Source organism: Bubalus bubalis, chromosome X (assembly GCF_019923935.1).
Source record: "Bubalus bubalis isolate 160015118507 breed Murrah chromosome X, NDDB_SH_1, whole genome shotgun sequence".
NCBI classification, from domain to species: domain Eukaryota; kingdom Metazoa; phylum Chordata; class Mammalia; order Artiodactyla; family Bovidae; genus Bubalus; species Bubalus bubalis.
In genome coordinates, this window is record NC_059181.1 from 96,714,013 (window position 1) to 96,729,503 (window position 15,491).

A 15,491-nucleotide genomic window follows, 5' to 3' on the forward strand; every position below is an offset into this window, starting at 1 on the left:
CAAAATCTGCATAACAAAACAACAAAACATCTCCATGATAGAAATTATTTATGTTGTAGGCAGCATATATGATGTGAATTTTAACAAGTCAATTAACAACTAATTTCTAAATAATATCCTGCAACTAATATTTTCAGATTAAATTTTATACTAGAAACTTTATTTTTTTTTAAGTCTTTCATTCTTCCCCCCAGCAGGATCTATTCTTTATTTATTTTGTTTTTGGCTGACATGGATCTATGTTGCACACAGGCTTTCTCTAGTTGCAGCAAGCACGGGCTACTCTTCATTGTGGGGCACAGGCTTCTCATTGCAGTGGTTTCTCTTGTTGAATCACGTGCGCTGTAGACCACGGCTTCAGTAGTTGTGGCACATGGGCTTAGTTGCCCCACAGCACATGGAATCTTTCCAGGCCAGGGATTGAACCCATGTTCCCTGCATTAGCATGCAGATTCTTAATGACTGGACCACCAGGTAAGTCCTACTATAAATTTAAATATTCCCCCAAAGTGATCAAATCCATTGCCCACTTCTATGAATCACTGTATTTCTTCCCGATCTCTGTTGGGCAGAATTGAGTGGGCATATGTGTTGAGAAGTCATAGCTGATGTATTGAATGAAGAATATACAGATTGTGACCTGCTAGATAAGGAGGCGCCAGTCACCACATGGGGGCGCCAGGGAGCTCCCTTCTCATCCTACCTCTCACTTTGGGAATCTGAAAACTATGGGGTTGGTTTGATTGAAGGTGAAGTTTCAAACAATACACCAACACAAAGGAAGTAAATAAATCACAAGATTTATGATTCCTTACAGATCCTGGGTAAGGGGTTGTTGGCAGCACAATGAGCCAGGGAAAGGGCAATCCTCCATCCCAGGTCACAAGCCAGCAGGAGATAGAGACCAGGGTAGCAAGTACCTATCATTTATAAGGTGCTTGGGGCAGAGCTCACTAGCTTTTTGCAGGCTTAGCTTTAAGTGTAGTTATTTTAAAAGGTGTTCCAGAGAAAAGTGAAGAAGGAACTTATGGCATCTATTCTAAACTACATGGACTTCCCTGGTGGCTCAGACGGTAAAGCGTCTGTCTACAATGCAGGAGGCCCAGGTTTGAGCCCTGGGTTGGGAAGATCCCCTGGAGAAGGAAATGGCAATCCACTCCAGCACTCTTGCCTGGAAAATCTCATGTACAGAGGAGCCTGGTAGGCTACAGTCTAAGGGGTCGCAAAGAGTCAGACACGACTGAGTGATTTCACTTTCACTTTTTCTAAACTACAGGTCCTTATCAAAATGCCCAGACTCTGGATGTGAGTGGGGTTACCATACTGTAAAGCGTCTGTACAGTAAGTCAGAAAAACAAGGTTGTTTTCCTCAAAAGTTGCTTTTCTCATCACAATAAACTTTTTGTAAAAAGCCAGACAGTAAATACTTTGGTTTGTGAGTCATATAGTCTCTGTTCAGTTCAGTTCAGTCTCTCAGTCATGTCCGACTCTTTGCAGCCCCATGAATTGCAGCACGCCAGGCCTCCCTGTCCATCACCAACTCCTGGAGTTCACTCAGACTCACATCCATCAAGTCGGTGATGCCATCCAGCCATCTCATCCTCTGTCGTCCCCTTTTCCTCCTGCCGCCAATCCCTCCCAGCATCAGAGTCTTTTCCAATGAGTCAACTCTGCATGAGGTGGCCAAAGTACTAGAGTTTCAGCTTCAGCATCATTCCTTCCAAAGAAATCCCAGGGCTGATCTCCTTCAGAATGGACTGGTTGGATCTCCTTGCAGTCCAAGGGACTCTCAAGAGTCTTCTCCAACACCACAGTTCAAAAGCATCAATTCTTCAGCGCTCAGCTTTCTTCACAGTCCAACTCTCACATCCATACATGACCACAGGAAAAACCATAGCCTTGACTAGATGGACCTTTGTTGGCAAAGTAATGTCTCTGCTTTTGAATATGCTATCTAGGTTGGTCATAATTTTCCTTCCAAGGAGTAACCATCTTTTAATTTCTGTTACACCTACTTAAAAGCAGATATAAACAATAGGTAAACAAATTCAAAATGCCTGGCTGGATGAATCACAAGCTGGAATCAAGATTGCTTGGAGAAATAGTAACAGCCTCAAATATGCAGATGATACCACTCTAATGGCAGAAAGCAAATAGCAGAAAGCAAAGAGGAACTAAAGAGCCTCTTGATTAAAGTGAAAGAGCAGAGTGAAAAAGCTCGTTTGAAACTTAACATTCAAAAAACTAAGATCATGCATCTAGTCCCATCATTTCATGGCAAATAGATGGGGAAACAATGAAAACAGTGACAGATTTTATTTTCTTGAACTCCAAAATCACTGCATGATTTTCATGACTGCAGCCATGAAATTAAAAGGCGCTTGCTCCTTGGAAGAAAAGCAATGACCAACCTAGACAGCATATTCAAAAGCAGAGACATTACTTTACCGACAAAGGTCCGTGTAGTCAAAGCTGTGGCTTTTCCAGTCATCATGTATGATTATGAGAGTTGGATCATAAAGACAGCTGAGTGCTGAAGAATTGATGCTCTTGCACTGTGGTGTTGGAGAAGACTCTTGAAAGTCCCTTGGACACCAAGGAGATTAAACCAGTCAATCCTAAAGGAAATCAACCCTGAATATTCACTGGAAGGACTGATGCTAAAGCTGAAACTCCAATACTTTGGCCACCTGATGTGAAGAACTAACTCATTGGAAAAGAACCTGATGCTGGAAAGATTGAAAGCAAGAGGACAAGGGAATGACAGAAGATGAGATGGTTGGATGGCATCACTGACTCAATGCACATGAGTTTGAGCAAATTCTAGGAGATACTGAAGGACAGGAAATCTGGCATGCTGCAGCCCATGGGGGTCGCAATTTGTTAGACACAACTGAGCGAATGAACAACAAACAAATGAGAGAATGAACGCGACTGTGTTCTGTAAAAAAACTTTATGACAACAGGGAGGCCATAGTTAGCTGACCCTGAGGTGGAAGATTCTGTGTCACAAGAAGCCAGCATCCCCTCTTGCACTTTTCCCAGGCGAAGATGGCTCCATTTCACCTGAATTTGCGTCCCTCAACCCAGAAACCCATATGGAATTTTTTTTTCAGTAGAAACCAATGAGTATGATCCAGAAACATGTCAACCAGATGTTGCAGAAATGTTTATTTTTCTCCCCATTTCTCCATTGTTCTTCTGTCCTTGTGTCAATACAAGGTTCTATTTCATTCTGCTTATCTTTCACAGTGTCCTTCTGGAGGTAAATTCACACACAGAAAATTTGTCTTTGGTTCTAATGGTAGAGATCCGCAGGCCAAAGCTGCCATGAGCCAAAGCTGAACTAAGTTGCCTAGAGAAATCTAGATTGGGAGGGATAGAGACATTTTGCTCTTCATCCCCTCTACCAGTCATGCCAGAGGAGTAACCAGTCAGAGAAAACAGCCCTGCCTTCTGGGGGAGGGAAGGTCCCTATTTAATTCCCCAAAATCTGTTCAGTTCCAAGTCCTTGGTACTCCTTCCCATGACACTACTTTCCACACTGACATATTTAACCAGTTTGAAGAGGATTAAGGGCTCAGTTGACACTTACAAACAAGTTTCATGTGGTTGAATGAAAAACACGTTCTGGCAGCTTTGAGCAGTAGTGCAATGACTTAGAATGTCAGATAAAGGAATCTGAAAATTGGATCCCATTTTGAATTCAAGCTGATATCAGATAGGCCTTAAAGTTTCCGTTTTAATTTGCAAATTGAGATTTACCAGAAGCCAAGACAAGCAGTCCTCATAAAGGCAGCATTTTTGCAAGTTTAATCCACAAGGTCACAGTATCTTTGACCCTGTGGTGCTTCAGATTGCTTTGTTCCTCCCAGAACACCATGCAATAAAAGGGAGCTGATCAATAGAGAGAGACCTAGACTGCCTGTGAGAAGATAGCCATGGGGGATGATAAAACTATTTTATTTCATGCTTGAGTATATCTAATATTTTTTCAATATTTTCAGTTCAGAATTTTTACCATTCTTGAAACAAAACAAAGAGAAAAAAAACCTTATTTTTAACTTCTGAAATGTGTTAGAAACACTGACTTTGGCTTGGCTCCTAAAGATATTTGGGGGGTTCATTTATTTCTTTGAAAAGACAGTACAGAGTCAGATAATCCAGCTGTTATAATTTAGAAGAAAGCATAAATGTGATTTAGAAACATATTCACCTTGCTATGTGCCTGTTAGTAAAAGATAGTAGTGAAATCCTCACAGAGGTGCCAGTTACAGTAATCTTAACAAACTGGAGCCTGAAAACCATCAAGAAATAGCCACAACATCTGCAATTTAGAAAGCAAGCAAGGGAGAAAACAATGATTAATAAGGAAAATGTTAATATTCCATTTATTCTTTGCAAAACATGCATCAAATATCCCACAGCATTTCTCTCTAAACATAGAAATGAATGTGGGCTACTTCCCCTTTCACTGAAATGAATGTTGAAGAGAAGTTTCAATCTCATTGACTAATTCAGTTGTTACTTTAAATTGAATTTTTAAACATATGGGCACACAAACCAATCTATATGCAGAACAATTCTTTGAACAGCATGCAAACAGTTTGGGATTACATGCTAGGTATCACACAAGTGAGTTTTCACAGGACAAAAGAATGAATTCCTCATTGTAACACGAGATAACAACGCTAAAGAATTTCAGCTCAACTTTAAATTGCTCCCTCCAGCTGCTGTAGTTTTCTTAGTAGGAGTCTAACAGCCTCCTCAGCTTCTGGTGTCTTCCACCAAAGAATAACTGCCCATCTCTGCTAAAGAATGGGTCACTGATCTTGTTCAGTCATTTGACAAACATTTCTTGAGCAACCCTTATGCGTCTAGTACTATCTTTTACAATGCTTTATTAATATTAATTTCTGCTATATAGCCAAGTAATTCAGTTATATCTATATATACACTCTTTTTAATATTCTTTTCCATTATGGGTTTTCTTATAACATCAAATATACTTCCCTGTGCTATACAGTAGGACCTTGTTGATTATCTGGATAGTATCATAAGCACTGAGAATAGAGACATAAATATAGAATAAATCTCTAAAAATTACGTTCCTAATAGGCAGGACAGGCTTATATAGAGGTTAATTATATTAAAAGAGAGAAAAAGGGAAACACATCCTAATTTGAGATTTTTGTTCCAATCCAACAAATCTCCTTTTCCTCACTGTATAACATATTGACCTTGTGTTTTAATTTATGTGTGTCCTTTGGAAATTCTTATCAATCATCTTTTTTGGAAAAGAAATGATTACTAAACCAGGGCATACTATTATATGTAGGACACTGACAACCAGGATACAGCAGGCTGGAATGTGGAAGGGACTTTATGGAACCTGTTACCAGTGATGAGTGAGGATGAAAACAGTTCAGCCCTGAGATTTTCATTGACTGTTACTGGTGCCCAGTGAGGATTTCAGCTGCTGATTCTGTCCCAAATCAGTTGCCCTTAGTCTTGCTGATAATGGGAGCCAGTGAAGGGAAGAGACAGGAAAGGAAAAAAATGTAAATATTAAGGTATTTTTGTGGTCTAAGCAGGGTTGGTATACAATCAGTATGTACTGGTTAGGTACCTGTTCAGATTGCTCATTATTTTAATATCACCCTGGGTATAGGTACCAAATTTACTGTATAAAGTGCACAGAGAATTGAAAGAAAATGTGGTGAATAATTGCAATGGAATACATTTAGACTTTAAAAAGGAAATCCTGCCACATGCAGCAGCATGAATGAACCTGGAGAACATTATGCTAAGCAAAATAAGCATAATGTCACAAACAGACAACTACTGTATCATTCCACTTTCACATGAGGTATCTAAGATAGTCAAAATCATAGAAACAGAGAGTAGAATGGTGCTTTCCAGGGGATGGGAGGAAGGCGAAAGGGGGAGCTATAGTTCAATGGGTGTAATTTGTTGCACAAGATGAATGAATTCTAGAGCTCTGTGGTACATCATATAGTTAACAATACTGTACTGTGCACTTAAAAGTTTGTTAGAAGCGTAGATCTTGTGTTAAGTGTTTATACCACAATAAAAAATGGAGGTGAAATTTTTAAGAACTGCCAAAAAAGAGAATTTGAGTCTTTGAACCTATGTCACTTTTAAGACTCAATTCGGGAGGAGGTGCCACCTGGGATGAGCCTTTAAAGAATAAATAAGAGTTAGGCTTGAAGGAGAGGACTGGGGACATCCCAGGCAGAGAGGACACACTCATAAATCAGAAGCATCATGATGAGTGTAGGTAAAGTACAAGGATCTCAGTGTAGATGAAGAGGAGGGATGGGAGACCAGAAATGGACATAGGATGCAAACTATAGCTAGTCTTATATAGCATGTTATGGAGTTTGGAATAAGAACTATGAGGAGCCATTCAAAGACTTACGTAAAGCAAGTTGGGGAAAGTAGTCCATCCAAGTTTGCATTTGAAAAGGTTACTCAGGTTTCAGTGTGGAGAATAAGTGGAATTGGGCAAAGGAACTGAAGATTGCCTTTTTGCTAGGCTGCTACAGAAGAAGGGACAGGATACATGACTTTGGAAAGGCCAGTAAGGGGCAAATAAACTAGAGGACATTGGAGTTGTCCAGGTAGTGAATGCCTCACTTATAGGAGAGAGCAGCCGTAATGAGTTTGGGAAACAAATGAGTTGGAAAACTTGGAGGTTATAACCAGAGAATGGATTCTTGGAGTGTAAGATTTCTTAGGTGGTGTGCTTCAAAGTAATTGTGATATTGTGATTTATAATAAGTCCACAATTTAGTCCACAATGCCTGGCTTACAGCTCCCCCAAGCCCTTGGGGGATAAGCAATAAGAGCAATGGGAACCTCTTTTGTCATAATATTTGGTTTCCTGTCCTCAGTTCCTGAAATCCTGTCAGAGTCATAAAGGTGAATCAGGTGTCTTTGAGGCCAAATCTGGCCTCTGTACCTTGACACTGAGTTAAATCTCAGAGACAGAGTTTTGGGTGAAGTAGGAAAGAATAGCTTTATTGTGTTGCCAGGCAAACAGGGTCACTGCAGGCTAATGCCCTCAAAACTGTGTATCTCAACCTGAAGTGAGGAGTTTTATAGTAATGATTCAGAGGGCATGTTCAGCTTTTGGACATTCTTTTGATTGGTTGGTGTTGAGGTAAATGGGTGGGAAGGGGGGAAATTGGGGGGAGCATCATCAACCTCCTGGTTCCAACCCATTTGGGGTCTACAGTATGCTTGTGGGAAGCATACAGTTAACTTCTCTCACCTGGTGGGAGTTTCAGTATCTGCAAAATAGCTCAAAGATTTTGTTGTGTGTATCCCTTGAGGGGGAACCAGGACCCTGCCCCAGGGCTGCATTATCGTTTCTCTTGATTGTTCCTACCTGTCTTGCATCCCCTCCCTTCCCTAATTAACAACTGCTTGAACCTACACTTTGGAACTAAGGGGAGGTCATGGAGGCTGAATGAAGCCTATTTCCTGTAATTAAGAAATAGGGGACACAACCAGGCTCTTGTGCCTGAGAGCCCCACAGGGTCCTGCTCTGTATTATCTTGTTATTAATAACAGACCCCTTTCACATCAACTGAATTCATATTAATAAGCTGACTTTGGAAATTCTCTAAAGATGAGAGGCTGGTTGCCGGAGAACCAGTCAGAATTTATAAGTTAAAACTTTCAGTCCCATCCCCTGATTTTCAGGAAGAGGAGAGGTGCTGCAGGTATTAACAATCACCAATTGTCCATGACTTAATCAGTCATGCCCCTGCAATGAAGCCTCCGTAAAAGCACAAAAGGACAGAGTTCAGAGAGTGTCCAGGTCGAACCAGAATGCATCTACTTGCTGCAGTGCTGGTCCCAAACTCCCCAGGGGCGGAAGTTTCTGTGTTCAGGACCTTGTCCTATGTATCTCTTCATGTGACTGTTGATTTGTATTCTTTAAAATCTATTGTTAAAAAAAAAAAAAAAACACAGTAATCTAGTGAGGAAACTGGTTTTCTGAGTTCAGTGAGTCACTCTAGCAAATTAGTTGAACCCAAGGAGGGGGTTGTGGGAACCTCAGATTTATAGCTGATTAGTCAGTAGCATAGCAACTTGGGCTTTAGATGGGCATCTGAAGTTGAAACCAAAACCATGTAACTCAGATTGGGACTTAAACCTATGATCTTTTAATTGAGATCACACACCAGGTCTCAGGACTTAAGCTCAGGTTCTTGATGTCTTGTCACAGAAAGAATTCAGTGAGAGACAAAGTGATAGGTAAGAGGTGTACTTAGTTAGAGAGAAGCGTACTCCACAGACAGTCTGTGCCATCTCAGAAGGTGAGCTGCTGCTGCTATGTTGTATTCAGTCATGTCTGACTCTTTGCAACCCCATGGACTTGTAGCCCATGAGGCTCCTCTCTCCATGGAATTTTCCAGGCAAGAATACTGAAGTGGGTTGCCATTTCCTTCTCCAGGGGATCTTCCCCATCCAGGGATTGAACCAGTGAGCAGGCCCCAACATTATTAATGGGACTGAGTAATTTTATAGCCTAATGAGTGAGAGGATTATTCCAACTATTTGAGGGAAGGGGCAGGGATTTAAAGGAATTGGGCCACTACCCACTTTTTAGCACTGTCATGGCACTGTGGGTGGGTATGTCATTTAGCTTGCTGATGTGTTACAACGACATATACTAAGGCTCAAGGCCCACTGGAAGTTGAGATCTTCCACCATCTTGGACCTTGTTGGTTCTAACCAGTTTTTGTCATGTCCTGTGACTATACCCACTCCAGTATTCTTGCATGGAGAATGTCATAAATAGAGGAGCCTGGCGGGCTATAGCCCATAGGGCCCATAAAGTCACAAAGAGTTAGACGTGACTGAGCAAACACACATGCACCATGGCTATGTCATTCTTTTAAAGGTTGTGCCCAGCCTACTTCCCTCTTGTTTCAAGTGAGGGACAGTCCTGTGGGACTGACCACTTAACCTGTGGAATTTGATGCTCTTTGAGTAGATAATGTCAGAATTGAGTCGAACTGTTAGGACACCCAGCTTTAGAATTACTTGTGTGAGAAAAAGCCACACATTGGAATTGGGTACAGAATTGTAATGTAATGAATATGTCTATACTGTAACATGGATGCTGAATGCAGAGTTAGAAGAAGCAGACAAACCCCAAGGCTGCAAGAGAATCGCAATTCTGATGGTGTATTAGAATCACCTGTGGTGGTTTAAGACGTTACAGTATTTAAAATCTCCATCCTGAGAGATTCTGATATAGTAGGTAGAACTCTGGTGTATGACTTTTTAAAAAAATTTTACATATATTTCTTTTCCTTTTTTTAAAAAACTTTGTTGTTGCTGTTGTTGTTTTACATTTATTTCTAATGTGTAAGCTGAGTCGGGAACTCCTGAGCTGAAGTTGGATGGATTAGCCATACAAATCCTAAATTTCCAAATGACGGGAAATTCAGTCAGGATAAAAAGCAGTCTTCACTGAACGTGAGACAGTGAGCCAGTAGTCAGTACATAAGGAACTGATTGTGGCATAGCCAAAGGGTAAAAACTTGAAAGGAGCAGGGGTTTTTCTGGAGGGTGAAGGATTTAACTCAGCATCAGAGAGCAGGATGAAGGTATAAACCTCACCTCCCAACAGTGACTTCCTTTAAACTTGATCATACAACACAAAGCTGTTTGTTTATCCCCAGTTCACAACTGGAATTTCCAAATTTCTACTTCACTGTTCTGAGAGAAGTTGACTTTGAAAATGTTCACATATTCGGATGTTCTACTTTCCACTTTCCAAAGTTCATTGCTCTCTGTTAGATATTTCATTCACTTTTAGAGAACCATTATGCTTGGGAGGAAGAAGCTTTATTTTACCTTCTAAGTTCCTCCTAAAGCCTAAGAATTAAATTGACATGAGACAGATTAACATAAGAAAATCAAACAAAAGTTTAATAACATGTATACATGGGAGAGACCCAGAAAAACTGAATAACTCACCAAAATGCCTCATAACCTTGCCTTGAATAGCATCTTTAGCTCTAGACAAAGAAGGATCTTGGGGGTAGTGGTTTTGGATTTCAAAGCTGAGGAAGGCAATTCCAATGAAGATGGAAAAGCAAATGTTTGGTAGACAAATGTTTTCCGGGCCATGCAGAGGGGAAGGACACAGAGTGGATTCTGATCTCTAGGTCCTGCTGAGTTTCCCCCACCTCACCAAGCTTATATTCTTTGCAGATATCTGTGGTGATAGCTGAATTCCAGGAACAGGCCCTTTATCTAAATTCTTGTAGGCAGTTAAAGGGGAAGAAGCTAATTTGGAAAACTTAGCAGTGGCCACAGGACTGAAAAAGGTCAGTTTTCATTCCAATTCCAAAGAAAGGCAATGCCAAAGAATGCTCAAACTACCGCACAATTGCACTCATCTCACATGCTAGTAAAGTAATGCTCAAAATTCTCCAAGCCAGGCTTCAGCAATATGTGAACTGTGAACTTCCAGATGTTCAAGCTGGTTTTAGAAAAGGCAGAGGTACCAGAGATCAAATTGCCAACATCTGATGGATCATGGAAAAAGCAAGAGAGTTCCAGAAAAGCATCTATTTCTGCTTTATTGACTATGCCAAAGCCTTTGACTGTGTGTATTACAACAAACTGTGAAAAATTCTGAAAGAGATGGGAATACCAGACCACTTGACCTGCCTCTTGAGAAATTTGTATGCAGGTCAGGAAGCAACAGTTAGAACTGGACATGGAACAACAGACTGGTATGTCAAGGCTGTATATTGTCACCCTGCTTATTTAACTGTAATGCAGAGTACATCATGAGAAACGCTGGTCTGGAAGAAGCACAAGCTGAAATCAAGATTGCTGGGAGAAATATCAATAACCCCAGATACGCAGATGACACCACCCTTATGGCAGAAAGTGAAGAGGAACTGAAAAGCCTCTTGATGAAGGTGAAAGAGAAGAGTGAAAAAGTTGGCTTAAAACTCAACATTCAGAAAATGAAGATCATGGCATCTGGTCCCATCACTTCATGGGAAATAGATGGGGAAACAGTGGAAACAGTGTCAGACATTATTTTGGGGGGCTCCAAAATCACTGCAGATTGTGACTTCAGCCATGAAATTAAAAGATACTTACTCCTTGGAAGAAAAGTTATGACCAACATAGATAGCATATTGAAAAGCAGAGCATTACTTTGCCAACAAAGGTCCGTCTAGTCAAGTCTATGGTTTTTCCAGTGGTCGTGTGTGGATGTGAGAGTTGGACTGTGAAGAAGGCTGAGCGCCGAAGAATTGATGCTTTTGAGCTGTGGTGTTGGAGAAGACTTCTGAGAGTCCCTTGGACTGCAAGGAGATCCAACCCGTCCATTCTGAAGGAGATCAGCTCTGGGATTTATTTGGAAGGAATGATGCTAAAGCTGAAACTCCAGTACTTTGGCCACCTCATGTGAAGAGTTGACTCATTTTAAAAGACTCTGATGCTGGGAGGGATTGGGGGCAGGAGGAGAAGGGGATGGCAAAGGATGAGATGGCTGGATGGCATCACTGACTCGATGGACGTGAGTCTGAGTGAACTCCGGGAGTTGGTGATGGACAGGAAGGCCTGGCGTGCTGTGATTCATGGGGTCGCAAAGAGTCGGACACGACTGAGCAACTGAACTGAACTGAACTGAACTGAACAAGAAGAACTTCCTCAGTCTTCTATTTCTTAAAAATAATCAGCCTAAAATAATCTTCATCCTGAAGAGACACATTTTGAGGTGGCAAATTTTGCTCCCTGACCATAGTCTCTTGGGGGAAATAAACTGAATTCCATGGACCCAAATCCAGGGGTTTTTTAATGAATTATTTTCTACAAGATTCAGAAGCCCACTTCACTTACTTGGTTTTATTTGTGTGAAAGAGGATTTGGATGTAGTGTGATTAGATAATTTAAATCAGATCATTTTCAGAAAAATGGAATTCTATAGGATATATTACAGAATATTTAGATTGAAGGAAATTCCAAATGACTGTCTCTAGTAACATTAGTAGTAGTAGAAAGAGTAGTAATCATAGCAGTAGTAGTGTTACTCACTCAGTCATATATGACTCTTTGGACTGTAGACTTCCAGGCTTCTCTGTCCATGGGATTCTCCAAGCAAGAATACTGGAGTGGATAGTGGTTCCCTTCTCTAGGGGATCTTCCCAACTCAGAGATCAAACCGTGTTTCCCACATTGCAGGCAGATTCTTTACCATCTAAGCTACCAATAGTAGCAATTTAGTTCAGTTCAGTCACTCAGTCGTGTCCGACTCTTTGCGACCCCATGAATCGCAGCAGGCCCTTTTTTAATGTTTTCATCATAAAAGTAATGTAAGCTCCATATAAAAGTATTGAATAATTCAGAGGTATCCAGAGTAAAAGTAAATGTCTCCTTTCCACAGCACTACTCCTAATTCCCCTGTTCTAGTGTGCATTTTTTTCTAGAACTTTTTTATGCATTTATAAAATGTATACATATATAAATGTATTATGCATTTTCTGTTAGCAATATATCATGAATATCATATGCTGATACATATGGATGAAACTCATTCCTTTTAGCATCTTGTATAGCATTTCCTCACCCAACTCCAGTACTCTTGCCTGGAAAATCCCATGGACGGAGGTGCCTGGAAGGCTGCAGTCCATGTGGTCCCTGAGGGTCGGACACGACTGAGTGACTTCACTTTCACTTTTCACTTTCATGCATTGGAGAAGGAAATGGCAACCCACTCCAGTGTTCCCAGAGACTCCCAGGGAGAATCCCAGGGACGGGGGAGCCTGGTGGGCTGCCGTCTGTGGGGTCGCACAGAGTCAGACACAACTGAAGCGACTTAGCAGCAGCAGCAGCAGCATAGCATTTCCTGGGCTTCCCTGGTAGCTCAGAGGTAAAGAATCCACCTGCAATGCAGGAGGCACAGGTTTGATCCCTGGGTTGGGAAGATCCCCTGGAAGAAGGTGTGGCAATCCACTACAGTATTCTTGCCTGGAGAACCCCATGGCCAGAGGAGCCTGGTGGGCTACAGTCCATGTGGTCACAAAGAGTCAGACGTGACTAAAGTGATTTGGTATAGCATTTCATAGTGTGGGCACACGATAAATGATTTTAAACATACTCTCATTGTGGGGTGTTTGTTTCAAATATCTTTCTTTTATAGAAATATTTTCCCCCAATTTCTTCTACACAATTTTGTGTGCATGTGCTAATATTTCTGTAGCATGTATTCCTAAAAGGAGAAATTCTAGATCTAAAAGTTTGCACATTTAAAGTGTTGATAGATTATTGCCAAAGTGTCCTTCAAAAAAAAAGTATATTTCCACAAATATAAAATGTCCATTTCCCTCTCCCTCTTGACAATTGCATATATTATCAATCTTTCTCATTATACAAGTTAGCTTATTGTTTTTATGTCTTTGATTTCAAGGAAGATTTCTTTGATTTCAAATAAACCTGAGAACATCTTTTCCTACTTTATTGGCAACATCTCTTTTCCTTGGATTTCTTCATACACATTAGTCTTTTTTGGGGGAGGGTGACTTTTTAATGATTTGTAGGAATTCTTTATATGTTGTGGATATAAATTCTTTGTGTATTGTGTATGTTAAAAATATTTTTCACCAGATCTAATGCCTGTCTTTTAATCTTAAAATGCTTTTCAAAATACAGAAAGAAAATTTCAACTTTCACGTAATCATATCTCTACATTTCTTCCTTTATGACTTTGTAGCTTTTATGTTCTGTTTAAGAAAGCCTTTCCCACACTCAAAATTATTTTCAAGATACTCTTTTACACTTTCATGGAATGTGTTGTTGCAAGTTGAGTTCCCCAGTATGTAGAATATGAAACAGAGTTTAGCCTTTTTGATGTTTCTTAGGGAATGATTTTGGGACTAACATGGAGGAAAATGTTAGGACAAGGTAGCAGAAGCTGTCAGAGGGAGAAGCTGAGCTGCCATGCTGAGTTGATGACAACCCCAATCCATTTCATGGACACCTCTGGGCTCAAATGGTACTTCAGAAGTTTTTTGGGTGGTACTGAGATGGCCAGGCCTATATATCCCCTCTTTTTCATTAGTCATTGGATGTGGGCTGCCCAGGGAAGGGGTGTGACCCTGCATGAGGCAGCTCTTGGCAGCTGAAGTAATTAGTGAAGAGGCCAGAATCTGAAGATTGTCTCCTGACAGCACTCTCAGCAGATGGGGCAATAAGTCCTTCAGTAAAGAGACATCTGGGGCCATTCTTCATAGTGTCCACCACACATCTGAATGCTTTTGAGTCTTTAATCCATCTGGAATCTATTTTTGTGTATGATACAAGGTAGATAGAGGTTCTGATTTTCCAATTCTTCCAACATTTGCTTGATAGTTTATAATTTCTGTCTTTTTAGCCATCTTTTTAAAAACTCAGTCAAAACCTTTATTCATTTGTAATCTACTTGATTAGTGTTTAGGATAACTCAGATACAATGTGGGTATTTCCTGTTAAGTTAGAAAAAATAATTGTTGAGGTTTGGACTATTATATCGAAGTACTATAAACTGGTTTATAACCAAAAACTTTAGTTTTTACAGCCCTGGAGGCTGAAAGTCTGAGACCAGGGTGCCAGCATGGTCCAGTTCTGGTGAGAGCCCTCCTCTGTATTTGACTGTACCTGACTTCTTGTTGTGCTCTCACATGACAAAAAGAAAGAGGGCTTGCTCTCTTCTTCCTCTTATAAGGACACGAATCCCACCCTGAGGATTTCTACCCTCATGACTTAATTCTCAAAGGCCCATATCCTAATAACATATTATTGGGGGTTAAGGTGAGGGTTTCAACATGAATTTTAGGAGAGACACAAACTTGCCATCCATCATTTCAGTTCAGTTCAGTCGCTCAGTCATGTCCGACCCTTTGTGACCCCATGAATTGCAGCACACCAGGCCTCCCTGTCCATCACCATCTCCCGGAGTTCACTCAAACTCATGTCCATCGACTCAGTGATGCCATCCAGCCATCTCAACCTCTGTGGTCCCCTTCTCCTCCTGCCCCCAATCCATCCCACAATCAGGGTATTTTCCAATGAGTCAACTCTTCGCATGAGGTGGCCAAAGTATTGGAGTTTCAGCTTTAGCATCAGTCCTTCCAATGAACACCCAGGACTGATCTCCTTTAGAATGGACTGGTTGGATCTCCTTGCAGTCCAAGGGACTCTCAAGAGTCTTCTCCAACACCACAGTTCAAAAGCATCAATTCTTCAGCACTCAGCTTTCTTCACAGTCCAACTATCACATCCATACCTGACCACTGGAAAAACCATAGCCTTGACTAGACGGACCTTTGTTGGCAAAGTAATGTCTCTGCTTTTGAATATGCTATCTAGGTTAGTCATAACTTTCCTTCCAAGGAGTAAGCATCTTTTAATTTCATGGCTGCACTCACCATCTGCAGTGATTTTGG